This window comes from Pleurodeles waltl, chromosome 5, assembly GCF_031143425.1.
Source record: "Pleurodeles waltl isolate 20211129_DDA chromosome 5, aPleWal1.hap1.20221129, whole genome shotgun sequence".
Lineage (NCBI taxonomy): Eukaryota > Metazoa > Chordata > Amphibia > Caudata > Salamandridae > Pleurodeles > Pleurodeles waltl.
In genome coordinates this window covers 484,508,814-484,530,431 of record NC_090444.1, presented here as the reverse complement: position 1 = coordinate 484,530,431, position 21,618 = coordinate 484,508,814, and positions in this window count along the sequence as shown.

The window sequence follows — 21,618 nt, the reverse complement described above, 5'->3', positions numbered from 1 at the left end:
GGTAGTGGTCTAAGAAAGTCCATGGAACACTGGGACCACACGGTATGGGCGAGGCCCACACAAGATCCCCAAGGTGCATGCACTGGAGGCTGTCGTGAGGTGGATGGCTGTAGGGTGGGTGTGTGCCTGCGTTTATGTATCTTGGGACGGGGCGTCACAGACACACTGGGAGAGGACACAGGGGACGTGTGGATGGTAGTGGGGGTGGTGACTGCACGTGAGCGGGGTGTGGTGGTGGGTGTGCTGGAGAAGGACGTAGTGGCTGTAGAGATAGTGCATGCAGGTGTGAGTGTAGACGAGACTGAGAGGGAGGAGGGAGACGAGGAGGAGGGGGACACAGTGGAGGCAGTGGATGTTGGTGTGTCTGCATGTGTGTGATGCTTGCGTGAGTGCCTGTGGGATGTGTGGTGCTTATGTGTGCCAGAGCTTCCTTTGTGTGTTGATGTGTGTGGATGCTGGTCTGTAGGTGTGCTTGGGATAGGCTGAGGTACAGGGGATTGGGTCTGGGTAGAGGAAGTTGGAGGGAGGAGGCTTGAGACGGGGACAATGGCTGCCATCAGCACTGAGGCCAGAGTCTGAAAAGCTCACTGAAGGGCCGCCTGACCAGAATGAATGCCCTCCAGGAATGCATTAGTTTGCTGCAACTGCCTCTCTACAACCTGGATGGCATTCAAAATGGTAGACTGACCAACAGTGAGGGGCCTGAGGAGGTCAATGGCCTCCTCACTGAGGGCAGCAGGGGTGACTGGGGCAGGGCCTGAGGTGCGTGGGGCGAAGGTGATGCCCACCCTCCTGGGTGAATGGGCACAGGGCAAAGGCTGCTGGGAGGGCGGTGCTGGTAGGGGGGGTGGAGGCTGTACCTGTAGATGCGGGGGCACAGATGCTGCCGCCACCACAAGGGAGCTCCAATCAGAGGACGAGTCCGTGTCGCTGGTGTCAGCTCCTGTCCCCATCGTGGAGCTCCCCTCACCCTCCGTCCCACTGGTGAACTCTGAGTCCGTAGTCTCACCCTCCAGGGCCATGTGGGATGTAGCTCCCTCATGCTCCGGTGTCACTGCTCCTCCTCCTAATGATGCTAATTCACACAAGAACAGGGAGACCACAAACAGGGGGGACGACAGAAGAAAGACATGTTGAGTGCATGCATTACCGCTACCGTTGGCGCACACAACAGATACAGAAGCCCCCTGCACTATGCCGCGCTCTTGGGGTCCACTGTTCAATTGCTGGGAAATGGCCTACAAGGCTATGGATGACATCTGCACACATAGATGACACAGGGGCATGACTAGGTATACTTGGCACTCTACAGAGGTGGGGTGGGGTGCCACATGGCCTGCCTTACGGAGGGGCCTTGCCTACGGAACTCGCCCTGGCCTAGGGAAACCCACATCCCACCTCCCCCACCCAGGCACCTCCACTGCGCGCAAAGTCAACAGAATGAGAGTGTACTCACCCCCTTGTGGCTGCTGTGATGCCCTCAATTGCCCATCCAACTCTGGGTAGGCCACCACCAGGATCCTGAACATCAGGGGGGTCATGGTGTGACGGGCACCCCTCCCACGTTGGGAGGCCATGCCCAGCTGAGCCTCCGCCATCTTCTTGCTCCAGCGGCGAATGTCCTCCCATCTTTTCCGGCAGTGGGTGCTCCATCTGTGGTAGACCCCCAGGGTCTGGACGTCCTTGGCGATGGCACGCCAAATATCTTTTTTCTGGTGGGCGCTGACCTACATGAAATGTACAGGGGAAAAAGAGAAGTTATTACCAACTGCACCGTCAAACTGATTGGCCCCCATCCCTACCCTTGCCATGTGGCACATGCATTCACCGTCTTTCATGCATGCAGCACTCTCCCCCCTTCCTTCTTACATCCAGCCCTCTCCACACAGGCATAGCCCATACAACATGCTCCCTGTGTACTTACCTGTTTGTCTGGAGGACTGTAGAGTAGCGTGTACTGGGGGAGGACCCCATCCACGAGCTTCTCCAACTTCTCCGATGTGAAGGCAGCGGCCCTTTCCCCAGAGACTCGAGCCATTGTCTCTTCCAGACAGAGGTCACAGCAGCACTTGCAGTGTAGGTCCTCTCCTGTCGAAGATCAGGTATCGAGTGATTGAACAGATAGAAAATGGCGGTCACGTCCGCGGCGGTGTGTACCGTCACCGCCGGCGTACATCGTCATTGGCTCCTGGGACCCATAGGGTCCAATGTTAACCAATGCAACATTGCGCCGAGGTCTTCGACCGCCTACCGCGACGGTGTCCAACGCCAGCGCAGTTACCTCACATCTCATTGTCCCACTTTACAGGTCAGGCAGCCGCCATTTCAGGGGCCACCATCGCTTCATTTTCAACTGCGTCACACATACCTAGGCCTAGACTCTACACACATACAGGCCATCTTTTGTGTATGAATGTTGTTCTGTGTAAACCGTGGGTACGTACCTCTGAGTTGTTTGACTCTGTGCTCGCTGTTGTCCTTCATAGGCACCGTCCACTGGGACATGTGAGGAGATAGCGGCATCCTCCGGTGTACCGACCGTTGGTGGACCTGTCAACAATGGAGGAGCGACATGTGATTATCACATACAGGCTTGACCGTGCCACAATCCAGGAACTGTGTACCCAGTTGGAGCCAGACCTGATGTCAGCAATTCGCCATCCCACAGGAATCCCCCCTTAAGTGCAGGTGCTGTCAGTGCTCCATTTCCTTGCAAGTGGGTCTTTTCAAACAACAGTGGCCATTGCATCAGGGATGTCCCAGCCTATGTTTTCCAACGTATTGTCCAGAGTGTTGTCTGCCCTTCTGAAACACATGCAGAGCTACATAGTTTTTCTATGCCCTGGGACACATCCCCAACATCATAGGTGCCATTGATGGGACCCATGTGGCTTTGGTCCCCCCCACAGGAGTGAACAGGTGTAGAGAAACCAGAAGAGTTATCATTCGATGAATGTAAAGATGGTATGTTTGGCAGACCAGTACATCTCCCATGTGAATGCCATGTTCCCTGGCTCAGTGCATGACGCCTACATCCTGCGGAATAGCAACATCCCTTATGTGATGGGTCAACTCCAGAGGCACTGTGTGTGGCTATTAGGTGAGCACCTGGAAGCAAGTCAGTGGGAATGGTTGTCTGGGTTTGGGGATATCCCTCCAGGTTAGTGCATGTCTAACAGTTGCCCCTCACCATTTGCAGGTGACTCTGGTTACCCCAACCTGTCAAGGCTACTGACCCAGTGAGGAATCCCAGGACAAGGGCAGAGGAATGCTACAATGAGGCCCATGGGCGAACTAGGAGGGTGATCGAGCGGACCTTCGGCCTCCTGAAGGCCAGGTTCAGGTGCCTCCATATGACAGGTGGATCCCTATTCTACTCACCAAAGAAGGTGTGCAAGATCATCGTGGCCTGCTGTATGCTTCACAACTTGGCTTTGCGACGACAGGTGCCTTTTCTGCAGGAGGATGGCCCAGATGGCGGTGTTGTGGCAGCTGTGGAGCTGTGGAGCTGTGCAGCTGTGGAGCCTGTGGACAGTGAAGATGAGGAAGCAGAGGAAGAAGACATTAACAACAGGGACTCAGTGATCCAGCAATATTTCCAGTGAGACACAGGTAAGAGTACAGACCTGCCTACTACATGTACTTTAACACTACTACCTCTCTACTGTCTGTCGTTTTCACCCAGTGTATGGTCACTGAGTTGTCACTTTCCCTTACGATTTCACAGATGTGGGTCCCACTGTGTGACATCTGCTTAGATTCCTCATGGACTAGAGCTGTGTGACATAGGTATGTTGACATTACAATTGAAAGAGCATTTTGTCACTGTAATTGCTAATACACTATTTTGAAATCAGAGATAGACTCCAGATTGTTTTGTGCTTTAATTGTGTTTATTTAAGTGCTCAATATTGGAGGGGGTAGTGAAATGGTGAGGGGTGATGGCGGAGGAATGTCCATGGCACAGTCCAGTCTATTAGTCTCACAGGTGCATTGCCCATATGGGCATAGGAAGTGGAGCTGGGGCACTTTAAGTATGGACAGGGTGACAAAGTGGGACAGTAGGATGACAATCAAGGTGGTCTCATTTTTTGGCGGGGGTCATCGTGCTCTGTCTTTGTCCTGGATCTCAGGGACCGTTTGCGGGGTGGTTCTACCTCTGCAGAGGGTGGGGTGCTGGTGTGGTGGTCCTGTGGCGGGGCGTCCTGTCCACTAGCGCCGGCGGGGGTGGTGGGCAGTTCATTGTCAATGCTAGTGTCCAGGGCCCCTTGTTGTGCCACAGTGTCCCTCCTGGTGTTGAGTACTTCCTTCAGCACCCCTACGATGGTGCCCAGGGTGGAGCTGATGGTTCTGAGTTCCTCCTTGAAGCCCATATACTGTTCCTCCTGCAGGCGCCGGGTCTCCTGAAACTTGGCCAGTACCGTTGCCATCGTCTCCTGGGAGTGGTGGTAGGCTCCCATGATGGAGGAGAGGGCCTTGTGGAGAGTCGGTTCCCCTGGACTGTGTGCCCACTGCCACTGCCTCCAGGTCCCTGTTGCTGTTGGGGTGGTGGGTTAGCCTGGGTTCCCTGTAGTGGTAGACACACAGCTGATTGACGTGTCCTGGGGACGGAGGTATGGCCCTGCTGGGTGGGTGCTGTGCTGGTGTTTCCAGAGAGGGGAAGGTCTGTGGTGGCCTGTGACTGGGTGAGGGGAACCGACTGTCCCAAGGTCCCCAATGGGCCGGGCTGGTCATCTAGATCCAGTTGGACAGAGGTGCTGTCATCACTGTGGGCCTCTTCTGTTGGTGGTGTGGACATGTGTGGACCCTCCTGTCCGGTGACGTTGGGTAGGGGTCCTGCAGGAGTATAAAAGGATGGTTATTACATCTGTGTGTGTCATGGTGTGCAATGGGTGGGTGACCGTGTACCCCAGTGCTTGCATTCCTGTGTGGGACCTTGTGTGATGATGGTTTATGGGGTTGTATGGGTATGTGCAGTGGGCATGCTTTTGTGATGTGTGTCCATGCTTTGATGTTGCATGCAGGGTTTGGTGTTGGGATGGGTGATTTGTGATGTTGGGACATATGTGAGGAGTTAGGGTGCTGGGGGTGAGGGTGAAGGTGGGGGTATGTGCTGGCATGCAGGTAGAGTGGGGGATGTAATAATTAAGATTTGTCTTACCAGAGTCCATTCCTCCACCTACTCCTGTGAGGCCCTCAGGATGCAGAATCGCCAAGACCTCCTCCTCCCATGTTGTTAATTGTGTGTGAGGAGGTGGGGGTCTGCCGCCAGTCCGCTGTACCGCTTGGTGGTGTCTTGAGACCACGGAACGTACCTTCCCCCGTAGGTCGTTCCACCTCTTCCTGATGTCCTCCCGATTTCTTGGGTGCTGTCTCACTGCATTGACCCTGTCCACTATTCTTTGCCATAGCTCCATCTTCCTTGTTATTGAGGTGTGCTGCACCTGTGATCCGAATAGCTATGGCTCTACCCGGACGATTTCCTCCACCATGACCCTGAGCTCCTCCTCTGAGAACCTGGATTGTCTTTGCCGTGCCATGGGGTGGTGTAGGTGATGTGTGGGGTGGAGTGTGTGGTGATAAGTGTGCTGATATGTAGTGTTGTGTTGTGTGAGGTGCGTGGAAGTTCTGTGGGTGATGGTGTTGTGTGCCTGTGGATGCTGTTGTTCTTGCTGGTGCTGTCTCTCACTGGCCTTCTTTTGGAATTTTTTGTTGTAGTGGTTTGTGGGTGATGTGGGTGTGTGTTTTATATTGGATTGGGTGTGTGTATGTGTATCATTTGTGTGTATTTCGAATTGTCCAATGTGGCTGTGTTTTGTAAGAGTGTGTGTATTTTGAGCACGGCGGTGTGTACCGCCAATGGAATACCGCGGTTGAACGACCGCCGCGTGGATTCATGTCTCGTGATAGTGTGGGCGTTTTTCTGTTGGCGTGACAGTGGAGGTTTTGTTTTCGCCAGTTTATCACTGACCTTTGGTGTGGCGGACTTGTGTGGGTGTCTGGATTTTGGCGGATTCTGAAATGTGGGTGATAATAGCTGTGGCGGAATTCCGCGGCGGTGTGTTGGCGGTTTTCTGAACAGAAGTAAGCGGCTTTTACCGCCAATGTTGTAATGAGGGCCATAGTTTGCATGGACTTCCATGGGTGCCATAATACATGCTGCAGCCCATGGGGGTCTCCCGGTGTACCAATGCCCTGGGTACCTCAGTACCATATACTAGGGACTTACTGGGGTACACCTGTATGCCAATTGTGGGGTGTAAAGGATACCAAAGCAACCACATTTAAAGTAGAGTGCACAATCAATGGGGTCCCGGTTAACAGGATCCCAGTGCAAACAGTCTAAACACACTGATAACCAGCCAAAAAGTAGGGGTAACCATGCCAAAGAGAGTGACTTTCCTACATAACCCCACCCCCCCAAAACAAAGGACAATAAGACTAACCTTGCCCAGTTGAGTCTTCAATGTCTTAGTTGAAATATCTGGATTAGAGTGGTTACTCCCAGGTCTATGTTCCACTGTATAGTCCATTCCCTGTAGGGAGATGGACCACCTCAACAATATGGACCTTTCACATTTCATTTGTCTAAGCCATAAGAGGGGCTTGTGGTCTGTCTGGACTAGAAAGTGAGTGCCAAACAGGTATGGCCTCAGCTTCTTTAAAGCCCAGACCACAACAAAGGCTTTCCTCCAGTAGCTGACAACCACTTTTCTCTGGGGGTCAACAGGTTGATCCTGGCTTTCTTCATTTAGTTGTGAAAGTACTGCTGCTGTCCCTACCTCAGAAGCATCTGTCTAGACAATGAATTGTTTGGATTAGAATGGGAGCCGAGGCCTGTTTCAGGTAATCAAAGGCCTTCTGGCAGTTAGCTGTCCACAGGTCTTTCTTTGGCATCCTTTTGGATGTGAGGACATTTAAGGGTGCTTTAATGAACCTTCTGTTGTACCCAGTCAGGCCTAAGAAGGCTCTGACTTGGGTTTGAGTAGTAGGGGCAGCCTAATCCATGATTGGATCTTGACCTGTAGTGGCTGAATTTTGCCTCCATCTACCAGGTGGTCGAAATACACCCCTTTGCCCTGCCCTATCTGGCATTTTGATGCCTTACTAGTGAGACCTGCCTTTTCCAGGGTCTCAAGCACATTTCCAAGGTGGACCAGGTGATCCTCCCAGGTGGAGCTAAATATACAGCAGACGCCTAAGCTTTGTGCCTACTCCCAATGAAGACTTTTTTGACTAAATTGTGAACTTTCACAATTTTCCAGAAAGATTTCGTTACAATTCTTTTTTAAGGTTAAACCAGTTGACCCCCATAAATAGGATTCTGGATTAAAGAAACCCTCATCCTTTGTTCCCCCTTCACTAGCTATGCCATGTGAATTACTTGCCTTTGAAAAAGCAGTGATGTCTGACCTTAAGAAATTACAACCTAAACATTCCTTTATCAATATCCCGACCAGAGAGAAGAATGCAATGAAAGTCTTGGCAGCTGACCGGACTATTGTGATGAAACTAGCTGATAAGGGGCCATAGTCGTTATGAATTTCAATGACTATAGGCAGGAGTGCATCTGCCTCTTAAGGGATTCCACCTATTATGCCCCTATCGTACGAGACCCCACAGAGAGATTACAGATCCAGATACGGAGTATGATTGAGGAAGCTTCCAGTAATTTATGGATTTCCCAAAAAGAGGCAGAGTTTCTGGATAACGTCCATCCATGAACTCTGTACTTTTACTGCTTCCCTAAGATACACAAGGGGAGTGTTCCTCCACCCGGACGCCCTATAGTTTCTGGTACTGGTTCTATTTTAGAGCCCTTGTCCACTTTTTGTGATCACTTTTTGCAACCGTTAGTAAGGGAATCCATCACTTACTTAAATAACACTAAGGATGTCTTGAATTTGATTGAATCAATCAATTCTACTGTGGAAGGTCATGCACTCATAACACTTGATGTAGAAGGGCTATACACCAACATACCCCAGGAGGCTACGCTGCAAGTAGTTGAGAATGCCCTCCTTGAGGGGACATGGAGCTCCTCTACCCCAGTTAATTTTCTCATGCAGTGTGCTACGTTAGCCATGACTGAAAACTTTTTTCAATTTGAGGATCTATTTTTCCATCAGATACGGGGGACCTCGATGGGCAGTACTTTCGCACCAAGTCTGGCCCGTTTGTACATGTAAGATTTTGAAAAACGGCACATACTTCCTACTTCTAACCCTTCTTATGACAATATCAAACTATGGCGACGGTACATCAATTATATTTTGATTGTATGGTAAGGTTTGTTAGTAGATGTTAATTCCTTCACCGTGTGGATTAACAGCCTTGACCCTTTTTTTAAATTCATCTCTTCTTTCTCTTCAACACACATCCCCTTTTTGGATCTGATGATCAGTATTGATAAAGGTAAACTGAAAACATGCACCTATCATAAGACCACAGATTGTAACAGCATGTTACTCTATGAGAGTGACCACCCAAAATCATTGGTGATAATTTACCCTACAGACAGTTCTTGCGGTTGCGTTGCTGTTTGACCTGTGTGTCCATATATACACCTTTGTCCAATACCATAAAGAAATTGATCAACCAGAGATGGTCTATCATAGTGAGTGGAGGTGAATTAATTCCAAAACCCTTGTTTGCTTTCAAGAGGACAACCAATACCAAAGATATGGTGGTCCATACTTGATTACCAACGGACCGTGTGGACTCAAAACAAATGAAACTTTGGAATCTCCCCCCTGTTTCAGGTCACTATCCATGTGGTAATTGCAATGTCTGCCCTCTTACCAGACACCTGGATGCGCTTGACCTCGAACCAATAGGCACTGTGCGACTTGTCAAACATACTAATTGTAACACAAGTAATTGTATTTATGATTACTGGCCCTTGTGGCTTATGCTACATTGGAATGACCAACAGATCAGTCAAATAAGGATTAATGAGCACCGGAGTAATATCAGGTGTGGCCGCACCACTACGAAACTGAGTGTACATTTTTTAGAACTGCACCACAATACCGATGACGTGGTGGGTATTCTTGATCTTCCCTAAATTCATAAGTAGTGATTCGAGGTCCCTTTTTGAGACTAAACAGAGTTGGGTGTTCAAATTGGGGACACATACCCACGTGTTAAATGATGACATCCCATGGTTGCATTTTGCTCACTAATTGTCATTGAGTGTACTTTTTATTGGCACACATTGGTTGAGATGTGTTTGTTATCTCCCATGGGGGCCCTATGCTTTCCATGTATTCATTTTTTCTACATATATTGTCTATTTTCCTGCTATCCTCTGCTGACATGACTTGTTTAAACATGTGGTTTCATTAATACTGCACATTCCATCATGCGTACAGTGCTTATATTTTTTTCTGTTACGACTATTTTTTGACTCTTGCATGGAATCGGATAGTTTCCTTGTATTTTCGTGTCTGGCTGTTCTCAGTCCTATGTTTATTTCTATGGTGCTTTGAAGGAGACATGCTCTCTCATGTGTCCTTTGTTTATTTTTGCAGCGCTTTACCTCTTGACCCTGGGGAGCCTATCAGCTTACACTTTGCTGATTGACTTCCAAGTCTTATCGGCTTATCTACATTGCTGATTGCATTCCATGCATAATTGCAGGAACACTGCCCTGGGGTAGGTCCCGAGTGGAGGACTGGCAACCCCCCACCCACTACCGACAACACACCACACCCTACCGAATGTGGGACAAGATCCCCATAGAACACCTGAACGCCAAGCTCACACAAGCTCCACCCCCTCTCACCAACGACCCCAACACCGCTGCTCACAACCTCACACAATGGCTTACAACCAGCGCAGACTCCCTCGCCCCACTGAAAAGTAACAACAACACCCGCAACATCAAGACCACCAACTGGTTCACCACTGAACTCCAAGCCTCCAAGCGTGAATGCCGCAAAACCGAGAAAGCTTGGTGCCAAGAACCCTCCATGATGAACTTCTCCACCATCAAAGCCACCATACACAAACACCACCAACTCATCCGGACCACCAAAAGGCCTTACTACAAAGAACGCATAGATAGTAACTCACATAACAGCAAGGAACTCTTTACCATCATCAAAGAGCTCACCAAACCCAAATCCTGCACCATCGACCCCCCTTACACACAGAACCTTTGCAACTCCCTCTCCAACTACTTTCACCTCAAAATTTTAGACATACACAACAGCTTCACAACATCTGCACCCACCATCATCACCACCAACACCATCGACATGACCAACAACACCACACCCTCCCACTCCTACTAACTGCACACCTGAACCCCTACCGACGACGAAGAAACTGAAAAAAATGAACTCCATCCACTCAGGCTCCCCCACAGCCCCCTGCCCCTACCACATCTTCAATAAGGCCAGCCCAATCATCGATCCCCAGCTCCGCGCCGTAATCAACAGCTCCTTCGACGCCACCACCTTCCCAGACACCTGGAAGAAAGCCGAAGTCACCGCACTCCTCAAAAAACCCAAAGCGGACCCGGAAGACCTCAAGAACTACCACCCCATTTCTCTTCACCCTTTCCCCGCCAATGTCACTGAGAAGGTAGTGAACGCCCATCTGTCTCACTTCCTAAAGGAAAACAACGCACTCAAGCCTCCCAGTCTGGATTCCACAAGAACCACAGCACTGAGACCGCCTTCATCGCCTGCACTGACGACATCAGAACCAGAGTTGACAAGGGCGAGACTGTTGCACTCATCCTCCTGGACCTCTCCGCAGCCTTTGACACTGTTTGCCACCAAATCCTCCATGCAGGAATCCGACACAAGGCCCTGGACTGGCTCACCTCCTTCCTCGCCGAAAGAATACAGAAAGTCCGCCGCCCTCCCTTCCAGTCCCCAGCAACCAAGATCATCTGCGGGTTCCCCCAGTGGTCCAATCTAAGCCTTACCCTCTTCAACATTTACATGGCCCGGCTCGCCAACATCCTCCGCCTCCACAGAATCACCATCATCTTGTATGCAGACAACACCCAGCTCGTCATCTACCTCACCAGGAACCCCACCACTGCCAAGACAAGTCTCCATGCCAGACTCCTCGACACCGCCAAATGGATGACAGCAAACCACCTCAAACTCAACTCCAACAAAACAGAAATCATCATCTTCGGCCCCAACAAGACGGTATGGTAAGACTCCTGGTGGCCCACCGCCCTAAGAACATGCCCAACACCCTCCACCCACACACGCAATCTCGGCATCATCTTAGACTCATCTCTCTCCATGGCCCAGCAAATCAACACCATAACTTGCTCCTGTTTCAACACCCTTCGCATGCTATGGAAGACCTTCAAATGGATCCCCATAGAAACCAGAAAAACCATCATCAGCAGCAGATTACACTATGGAAAAGCCCTCTACGCTGGTACCACACCCAAGCTTCAGCAGAAACTCCAGCGAATCCAGAACGCAGCTGCATATCTCATCCTGAACCTCCCATGCCATGAACACATCTCTGCCCACCTCAGATCCCTTAACTGGCTGCCCATCAGCAAAAGGATCATTTTCAAAGTCCTCACCCACGCCTACAAATCCCTCCACAACACTGGACCAGCCTACCTCAACGAACGAGTGAACTTCCACGCACCCACTCATCTCCTCCGCTCGGCTGACCTTGCCACAGTCCCCCGCATCCAACGCACTACCTCCGGAGGCAGATCCTTCTCCTACCTCGTCTCCAAGTCCTGGAACTCCCTCCCCACCAACCTACGCAAGACTCAGGACCTCCTGACATTCAGAAACCACCTCAAGACCTGGCTTTTTGAGCAGTAATCAGCATCCACCCCTTACCCACCCTACAGCGCCTTGAGACCCTACCGGGTGAGTAGCGTGCTTAATACATTTTTGGATTGATTGATTTGATTGACTGGCTGCACGAATGTAAGTAAAAGCATGCATGAGTGATTTTACACCCCAATTTGACTGGGTTGCCTAGCAGTTTCAGCATGGGCTTACTGTTGTTTTAAATTACTCTCTGTTCTGTGTTAGTCAGCAGCTTTGTCATTCACCAAAGGGGACTCCCTTTTACCGATGTCATGTCTTCCGTTCAAAGTTTCTCCATAGTAATGGTGATTAGCCGCCCCAGACCCTGCTAGTTCCTGGACAGCATGTGGCATAGGTGTTGGGCCGCTGGTGTGTTATCATACACCTGGATGTTCATTTTTAACTGTGTTTCCTTTTGATTGGTTTGGCAGGACCGTGACTTAGTTTGTTTTGATCTCACATCTCCCAAATGACTGGACTTGAGGTACTTTTAAGTACAATACCCCAATAACAATGTTTTAATGTCTTTATATTGATTGCACCTGTCTCCCAGCATGTGTATTCCTAGGGAGCCGGAGCCATAATGTGGGACGGTAAGCCAGTATACTACAGTATCCCACACTACCACTGAGCATGGTAGCACTTTTTGTTCACAGAGTGCCACCTTTTATTTGTATGTGCATAGAATAACATGACTTGCATTGGATTTGAGATGTTTGTCGTTTTTATTATCTCTCTACAGGGCGATCTTGTGTACTAGACTAGCCCGATGTGCAGTTTATTTGAGTAAGTGACCAGAGACTAGTAGACTGACAATTCAAGACGTATTGAGGTCTGTGTATGTAGTAAAGGAGAAGTGGCGAGTGTTTTGGTCCTGATGAAGAGTCGTTGGATCCATATGGACCCTTGAGACGCGAAACATGTTGAGCCATCCAAACAGGGTGTAAGGTAGTTTCCTCCCCCTTCTTCACCTTGATTCAGAGAGTGAATGAGCATTAGCTCTACTTTCACTCTCCTTTTGATTTTAACTTTGGCCAAGACCCTTCCTTGATCAAATAAATTTATGGTGATGTGCTAGGTTTTGAGCCAATTTTATTCTTCTTTTGCTCTCCTATCCTTAATGTGCCTGTAGGTGAGCATTGTCCTCTATACCTCTTACCACGGCACAGAAATATTGGGAAAAGATCTCCGGCAAAGAGCCCCCTTTACGGGGTGTCCATCAGACATTGCAGGAGGAGCATGCCCGATGATGAAGCATCACATCATATTGGATGTATGAGGGCATTTGCTTCTAACAAGAGGGTTGCCCTGTGTCGTTCTACATGTCCTTTTTCTTTTTGAAACAGTGTATCTTGTTTTTGTGATCTAAATATACAGCTACATCATCTAGATATGCTGCACTAAAGCTTTCCAGGCCTTGGAGAACTTTGTTCACCAACCTTTGAAATGTTGCAGAGGCATGCTTCAAACCAAAGGGCATCACTGTAAACTGTTAGTGCCTGCTAGATGTTGAAAATGGTGTTTTAGGTTTGGCATCCTCTGATAATTTGATCTGCCAATATACAACAGTCAAATCAAATGTACTGAGATACTTGGCAGCAGCCAGAGTATGTATTAGCTCATCTGCCATAGGGATTGAATGAGCATCAGTCCTGGTGACTGTATTGAGGCTAACATGTGTGAAGGCCAGGCACGAAAGCCAGTGGCTATGTCTGTGCCTGTCATGGGCGTCACATTGTGTAAATAAATCATTTGCGTCCTATCACTGCATCCATCAAGACCTCCTAATTTTTTGCACTTGTTATGAAGCTCTGGGAGCCGCCAGGATGCCAGGCAATGCAAGTGGCAGGTCCCCTGCCTTCTCCCCTGAGGAGCTGGAACTCTTTATCAGGGAGGGTCTGTCTCTGCACTGCCAAATGTATGGGACCTCAGAGAAACAGGTACGTGCCTGATTCAGGAATGTTTGACTAAGTGACTCCTTCCTTTATGGTTCATAGGTTCCCTTTTGTTAACATGGTTGTTGTTGTGCTTTGAGTTGACAGAATGATGTATCTGGGACAGATTTGTTTGACCATTGTATGAATGTTCTGTGCATGACAATGTTAAGCTGCCTAACAGTAGAAGCTGCAATATGTGGCTATGTGTCACACAAATCCTATTTCCTCACACAAACAGCAGGACACTGACTGACAATGGCCACAAGACAGTGTACCAGTGGCATGACCAGCACCATAAAGCCAATGTTGAAACAACAGTGAGTAGGTTTGAAAGATTTGGGGTTCTGGACTTGGCTGATGCTGTACTGTCACATGAGAGTCCTTCACATATTGTCAATCCTTTAGCTCTGTATGATTTCAACCTGTCATGAAGCCATACGTAGTTAGACCTATTTTAGGTGCAGCAAGTTCAGATGACAGTAGCTCACCATCATGCATCCCAGTCTGTCTAGTTAGAATCCTCACATTTCCAAACATCCCACGAATCCTTGCTCTCAATGACACATAGCAATCCTCCTCTGTTGCCCTTAATCAATGTGATGTAGACCATTGGTTCTGACTCTTGGGAGTTCAGGCAGACAGCCAATGTAGGATGTGAATATGATTATGTACAAGGATTGTACAGGTGGTTAGGCCTACAGTGCCTCGCAATGATTGTGAGTGACAATGAGTGGCTCTTAAAACAGAATTGGTTGCATATTTCTAGCCAAGATTATGTTGTAGGCCTGAGTAGGTAACATGAGGATCTAGCAAGTATTTATGGTACACACGAGATCACTGCAAATCAGTATTTCCACTCTACCTGTGACTGTTTTGTTGACAAAAGAAATTGTAATTGTTTTGTAAATGTACGTGCTCTTTGGAAATATATGTCATAGCAATGCACCCCAACAGTGAAACTGAATTGCCTTTTCCTGTTCTATTATGTCATCTATACTGGTCAACATCCATCAAAAGTGGGATATCTGGAAGGCCATCATGAAGAAGGAGCCTACCTTGAGGGTCCACAAGTGACGTTCAGTGTCAGAAGAGGTGGGAGAATCTGTGTTGAGAAACTAGGAAATCTGCTGAAAGCTAAGCCAGCCAGTCCTCCACCAAAGGGGACTCCCTTTTACTGATGTCATGTCTTCCGTTCAAAGTTTCTTCATAGTAATGGTGATTAGCCGCCTCAGACCCTGGTAGTTCCTGGACAGCGCAGGAGGGTTCGCTGCACCCTTACCCCTAATGGTCTGCATCCTTGCGGTGGCTTAATCAGAGCTGGATGGGCAGTTGACGTCCTATCAGCAGCAACAAGGGGGTAAGTAACTGTTTTGAGATATTGTTGTGGTTTAACCTATTTACTGTCCAGCCATGTTTTATGCCAACAGCTGTGAGGAAGGCACACATCCAAATCCCATGATGATTTCTGGAGATGTAAGTTGGTCAGGCTGTGTCTGATGATCTGTGTGTTGTGTTGTTTTGTGCTGTCTCATGCCACTGGATTCCTTCTCCCAAGGCAGTTACTATTGTGAGCAAACACCTGGCTGCATGCACACATGAGAATGCCAGCATTTACACAATGACATGAGTGACAATTTAAATAAACGTACCCCAAGTCTTGATTAGGTTAGATGTGATGGTACATCACACATGTGTGTAGTGGATGTAGACTTCCTCACTGGTGACTGTGGCAAACTGCACAATTGTGAAGCAGCTGATATTTCTGACTTGACATTACTAGGATGGTGCTATGGCAATTTCAGAATGTGCATCTGCACTGACAGTTTTAATATTCTGTGTACAGTGACATCCTTTCTTACCTAATACGTTTTGACAGCAGTTTCCCCAGCAAAATTATAATACTTTCTGTTGACAGTAACTGGTGGACCTGAGTCCTTACCCCATCACAATTGTGCATGTAAGCCGGTCTGTGAATGGCAACATGAATTTCTTTACAAACATGTCTTTTAAGCAACAGACAGGAATTTGTCCTCATTGGTGAGAGATGTGTGCATCCCACAGACAACATTTTATTGTCCTTAGTCCTGCCCAGAGAGTAATTTGCTGATGCTTAACAATATTATTGTGAAAGGGACATTTGCATATGGAAGGCTACATCACATAGATGATGGGGTGTCCCATTTTGGGCAGGCAAAGTCCATCCAAAAATCTCATCCTTTGGGAGAAAGGAACCAGAGATATGGCCAGGCCTATGTGTTCACATGTGCTGTTGGAACCCATTGTTATAAAGTGAATTATAAGTGTTTGAGTGACAAAGGCATCCATGATATGGGAGCAGAGATGGGGGATAACTGAACTTGTTGCAAATGTTGTGTAATGAACATAGATGTCCAATTGTGTTCTCACAGGTACACTATAACTGTTCAATCTTGTTTTTCAGCGATAACTGTGCAAGGTGAAGGTGACAGCGGCCACATCTGCAGGGATGAAGCTGGCCACTGGGGGTTGGGGTGCTGAGACCACCGACACGGAGGGACCCATTAGCAGGGAGGGTGAGGGACTGGCCAGGTGACCATGAGTAACTCAACATCGTCCTCAGAGGCTTCCAAAAAAATACTATCCCTAGTGGGGGCAGACCCTGGAGAGACTGTGACACATACATCTTCACCTGCCCCCTGCATTCCCAGCTCCACCCTCCCTCTTGCTCCCCCACTAGGCAATGGCCAACCCCCTAAAAGGGGTGGCATAATCTTTGCTGCAGGCACCTCTGCCCCAGTGTCATAGGCTGCGCTCCCTGAGGAGGCCATAGATCTATTAAGAACAATCGTAGTAGCCCAGACTGCATTAATGAATGCCATTCAGGAGCTGGCTGGCCAGAACACCCACATGCTGGCTTACCTGAATGGCATTCATAGTTTCCTGTCTGGCCTACAATGGTCATTCCAGGGTCTGACCTCCTCAATGGATGCAGCCTCCACCACCCCAGCCTCATGTCTAGACTCCCACCCTTCCACAACCCAAATCGCTCAACTCAGTCCAAAGCAAACACAAACATATGCACACACTCACAACAACAGCCTCATGCAGCACATCCCAAAACAAGCATGGCAAGAAACATAAGCACAGACAGACAGATGTATTCACAACACACACCACCACAGTCACACCCCCAGCTACTACACCCACCACTAAACCGTACACAAAGATACACCCAGGCAAGACACCCACCACTACATCAACACCCACAGACACCACCAGCACACCCCGTTATTTCACGCACCACAACCCCAAAACAGACACACACCACAGACACAGCACCAATCATCACTCCCACCACCACACATGCATGCACTAGCACACCCACAGACACCACAGCAACATACACCACAGCCACAGCTGACAAGTCCACACAAACACATACTCAGCGCAAATGCCCACACTCACCAACCCAACTGACCAACAGTAAAAAACAAAACTTACAGATGCACCACATACACCAGACCCTCACTTACCCCTACCTTCAACAGATACATGCACAACAGACACAACCATTCCCGCTACCTCCCAAACCCAACTCAGTCCTGAACACCCTACCCATTTTCCTAAGGAGACTCTGCTCTTTTCCCTGGCCCTGACCCCTACTAAATCCTAAACCACCCCTTCTAAATCCCAACCCACCACTTCCAAATTCTAACCCACCTCTTACAAAACCAAACCACTCCTTCCAAGTCCCGATCCACCCCTTCCAAATCCAAACCCACCCCTTCTACATCCCAACCTACCACTTCCACATCCCAATCCACCTCTACGAAATCTCAATCCACCCCCCTAAACCCAAACCCACCTCTTCCAAATCCCAAACCACCAATCCCAAGCCCAAACCCACCCCTCCCAAGCCAACACCCACCCATCAAAACCCAAGGATCCACCCCCTCCAATAACATATTTGAGGTGTCTGCTGTCTGCTGCATGGATGTCTCTTCCAGAAGTGGTGTATTCTGGCAGTGACATTAGTCTGCAAGTTGTGGGCATGGACCCACACTATGGACTACTGGCCTGGTGCTTTTGTGATTTCTGTTCATTCTCCCTTACTTTACTTATGAGAGAGTTATCTCATTTCTATAATACATTTTTATTTTGAGAATATATTTGTCCTGGCCCTATTTTTAGATTGTTACCAATTATTTGCTGATGATGTTATTTCTGCTGATTTGTGGGCCATGCACTTCCTCTCATTTGTAACAGATACAATCACAGGTTGTGTATTTTAGTTATTATTTTAAATGCATACATTAGTGTTGTACATTTGTGATGGCCTTATTAATTTTGATGCAAGCATTTGTCATGGTACTGGACACTTCCACCAAAATTGTATGTGTTTCTGTTATTGTGACTGTAGAATGCATGTGTGTTTATTTTGCCATGATATGTCAATGATGTGCACATATGGAATGCAAAGATGACCTGGCATGTTACATATTTATGTGATCATATGTTTGTGATATGTGTCACACACCAAGGGGGCATGTGACCTTCAGACATCCCTGACATGTTTGCAGTTCACCAGTGAGTTTTGTGTTATATTCTGGGTAAAACTACTTATAGCATGTTTTAGTGTTTGTGCTACATTGGAATGTTTTTTTGGGTAAAATGTGTGGTTATATTTCTGTTAGACCTGACAGCCTTAGAGTGTTCACCCCTAACTTTTTGTCTGCCTCCCTCCACTTTTTGGACACTGTTTTTGCTGGTTTTAGGACGCTGCGCACTCTACCACTGCTAGCCAGTGCTAAAGTACATATGCTTTCTCCCTTAAAACATGGTGACATTGGCTTATACCCAATTGGCTTATTTAATTTACTTATAAGTCCCTAGTAAAGTGCACTACATGTGCCCAGGGCCTGTCGATTAAATGCCACTAGTGGGCCTGCACCACTGGGTGTGCCACCCACATAAGCAGCCCCTTAACAATGTCTCAGGCCTGCCATTGCAAGGCCTGTGTGTGCAGTTTCACTGCCAATTCGACTTGGCATTTAAAAGTACTTGCCAAGCTATAAACCCCCCTTTTTCTACATATGAGTCACCCCTAAGGTAGGCCCTAGGTAACCCATAGGGCAGGGTGCTGTGTAAGGAAAAGGCAGGGCATGTACCTGTGTAGTTTATATGTTCTGGTAGTGTGCAACTCCTAAATTCATTTTACACTGCTGTGTGGCCTGCTCCTTTTAAAGGCTAACATTAAGGTTACCCTCATATACTGTTTGAGTGGTAGATTCTGATCTGAAAGGTATAGCAAGGTCATATTTACTATGGCCAGAATGGTGATACAAAATCCTGCTGACTGGTGAAGTTGGATTTAATATTACTATTGTAGAAATGCCACTTTTAGAAAGTGAGCATTTCTATGCACTTAAATCCTTCTGTGCCTTATACACGTCTGGCTGAATTAGCTGACAGCTCCCTTGTGCATTTCACTCAGACAACCCCAAACACAGGATGCTCAGTCACATCTGCACACATCTGCATACTGAATGTGTCTTACTGGGCTGGGAGGGTGGAGGGCCTGCCCTCACTCAATGGACTGCCAAACCCCCTACTGGGACCCTGGCAGACAGGATGGAACTGAAAGAGGACCTTGTGCACTTCTAAGCCACTCTTTGAAGTCTACCCCACTTCAAAGGCACATTTGGGTATGTAAACAGGGCCTCTGACCATACCAACTCAGACACTTCTGGACAAGATACCACTGGTTAAGAAACTCTGAACCAAGACCTGCAACCTGTCAAGAGAAACTGCCTGGCTGCCCAAAGGACTCAACTGACAGCTTTTTTGCAAAGGACTGCTGCCCTGCTGTTGCCCTGCTGCTTTTCTGCCCTCTGGCTCTGCTGAGAAGTGCTATCCAAGGGCTTGGATTGAGCTTCCCTCCTGTTTTCTGAAGTCCCAAGGCCAAAAAGTCTTCATATCTGCAAAGACCTCCTTGTGCGGGGAAATTTCGATGCACAGCCTGCCAGAAATGATGCATAGCCTGCATTGTGGTGAGAAAATCATCACATGCAGAACAGGAACGACGCAGCCCGGCTCTCCGAGTGGAGACTGACGCAGCGCCAGCATTGCGACCAGAACTTAGACACATGGCCCACTGGATCAAAGCATAGCCGATCCGGAACGATGCAGCCTGACTTCCTGCTAGAAGAATCGATGCAGCGCCTGCCATGCAACAGAAATCTCCCCGCAGCGCCCACCAGATTGATGCAGCTCCTGTGACTTTGTCCTGCATGCCCAGGATTTCTCTGCATCGTCCCCGGGGTCCAAATACCCTGAAACCCGAAGAGGATCCAAGTCCACACGCCAGGAATCGATGCAAGGCCCTGGGGGCATGAAAAATATTGACGCATCATCTGTGTGCGCCTGGAGAAACCGACGCACACCTCCCCGTTTTCCACCCATCTCTTCCTCTGCAGATAACTGACTCAAACCAGATACTTTGTGCTTATTGCTTTTAAGAACTTAAGACCCTTTTTAACACTCTCTAAAGTGATATTTCAATGTGTACTTATCAAATCTTGATCGTTTTGACCTAATTTTATCCAGATAAATATTCTATGTTTTTTAAACCTGTGTGGTGTAATTTGTGGTGTTTATACTGTGTTATGGTAAGATTTATTGCACAAATACTTTACCCATTGCCTTCTGAGTTAAGCCTCATTGCTCAGTGCCAAGCTACCAGAGGGTGGGCACAGGATAATGTGGATTGTGTATGACTTACCCTGACTAGAGAGAGATTTCTTGCTTGGACCGGGGGTAACATGACTGCCAAGCAAGGACCCAATTTCTAACAATTTCCAATCGGCACTTTCAATGTTTGGGGGGCAAGATTTCCACACAAACCCTCATACAAGAAAACTTACCTGTACTTACTCCTTGTAGTCATCACTCTAGAGAGCAAGTCCTGCAAATTTGTGAGAAAGGAAAAGACAAGCAGTTTAGCAAAACAGTTGTAAGTCAAACTCTTGGTGCAAGTCAAGATAAATGTAAGGGGCCCTCATATACATATGTATAGTTTTCATAAATCGATTAGTGGCACTTTGCCATGCCCTTGCACAGGGACACATGCAACCCTGAAAAAGGCAGAAATTATTAAGAACTCAGGCAAGTACATTTGTAATTTGACTGTGTAAAACACTTTGGAAATAAAAAAGACAGTTTTTATGTGCACAAACAAACTCAGTAGTCTTTGATTTAGATGTTTGATGTTCTGAGTAAGAAACTGAAAAACAAGCAACAGGCCACATTAGAAGTTGACATAAACATTGCTAATTCTGGGATATCAATCAGTACTCATGATGTAATGTTTAGTGGCAAAAATAATTTCATATGCTCTCAAAGGTAAACTAAGTACAACACAACAGCACCACAGCGTAAGAAACAGGTAAACATTGGAATGCACTTAAATTAAAAAAACTAAAACAAATGCGTAAAAATATAAATGATGTGTGTTCCAATATTTAATCATGTGAATATGTGCTTCTCAGATTAGAGGAATCAACATTTGGTGGGATACAGGTGATTGTCAAGTAGAAGTATAGTTAGTATGGTAAGCAAAGAAAACAATAGCAAGAATTACAACAAGTGGACAACACACTTAGGGGGTTATTACAACTTTGGAGGAGGTGTTAATCCGTCCCAAAAGTGACGGTAAAGTGACGGATATACCACCAGCCGTATTACGAGTCCATTATATCCTATGGAACTCGTAATACGACTGGTGGTATATCCGTCACTTTACCCTCACTTTTGGGATGGATTAACACCTCCTCCAAAGTTGTAATAACCCCCTTAATACAATCTCATTTCATACTATATGCAGAGCATAATAA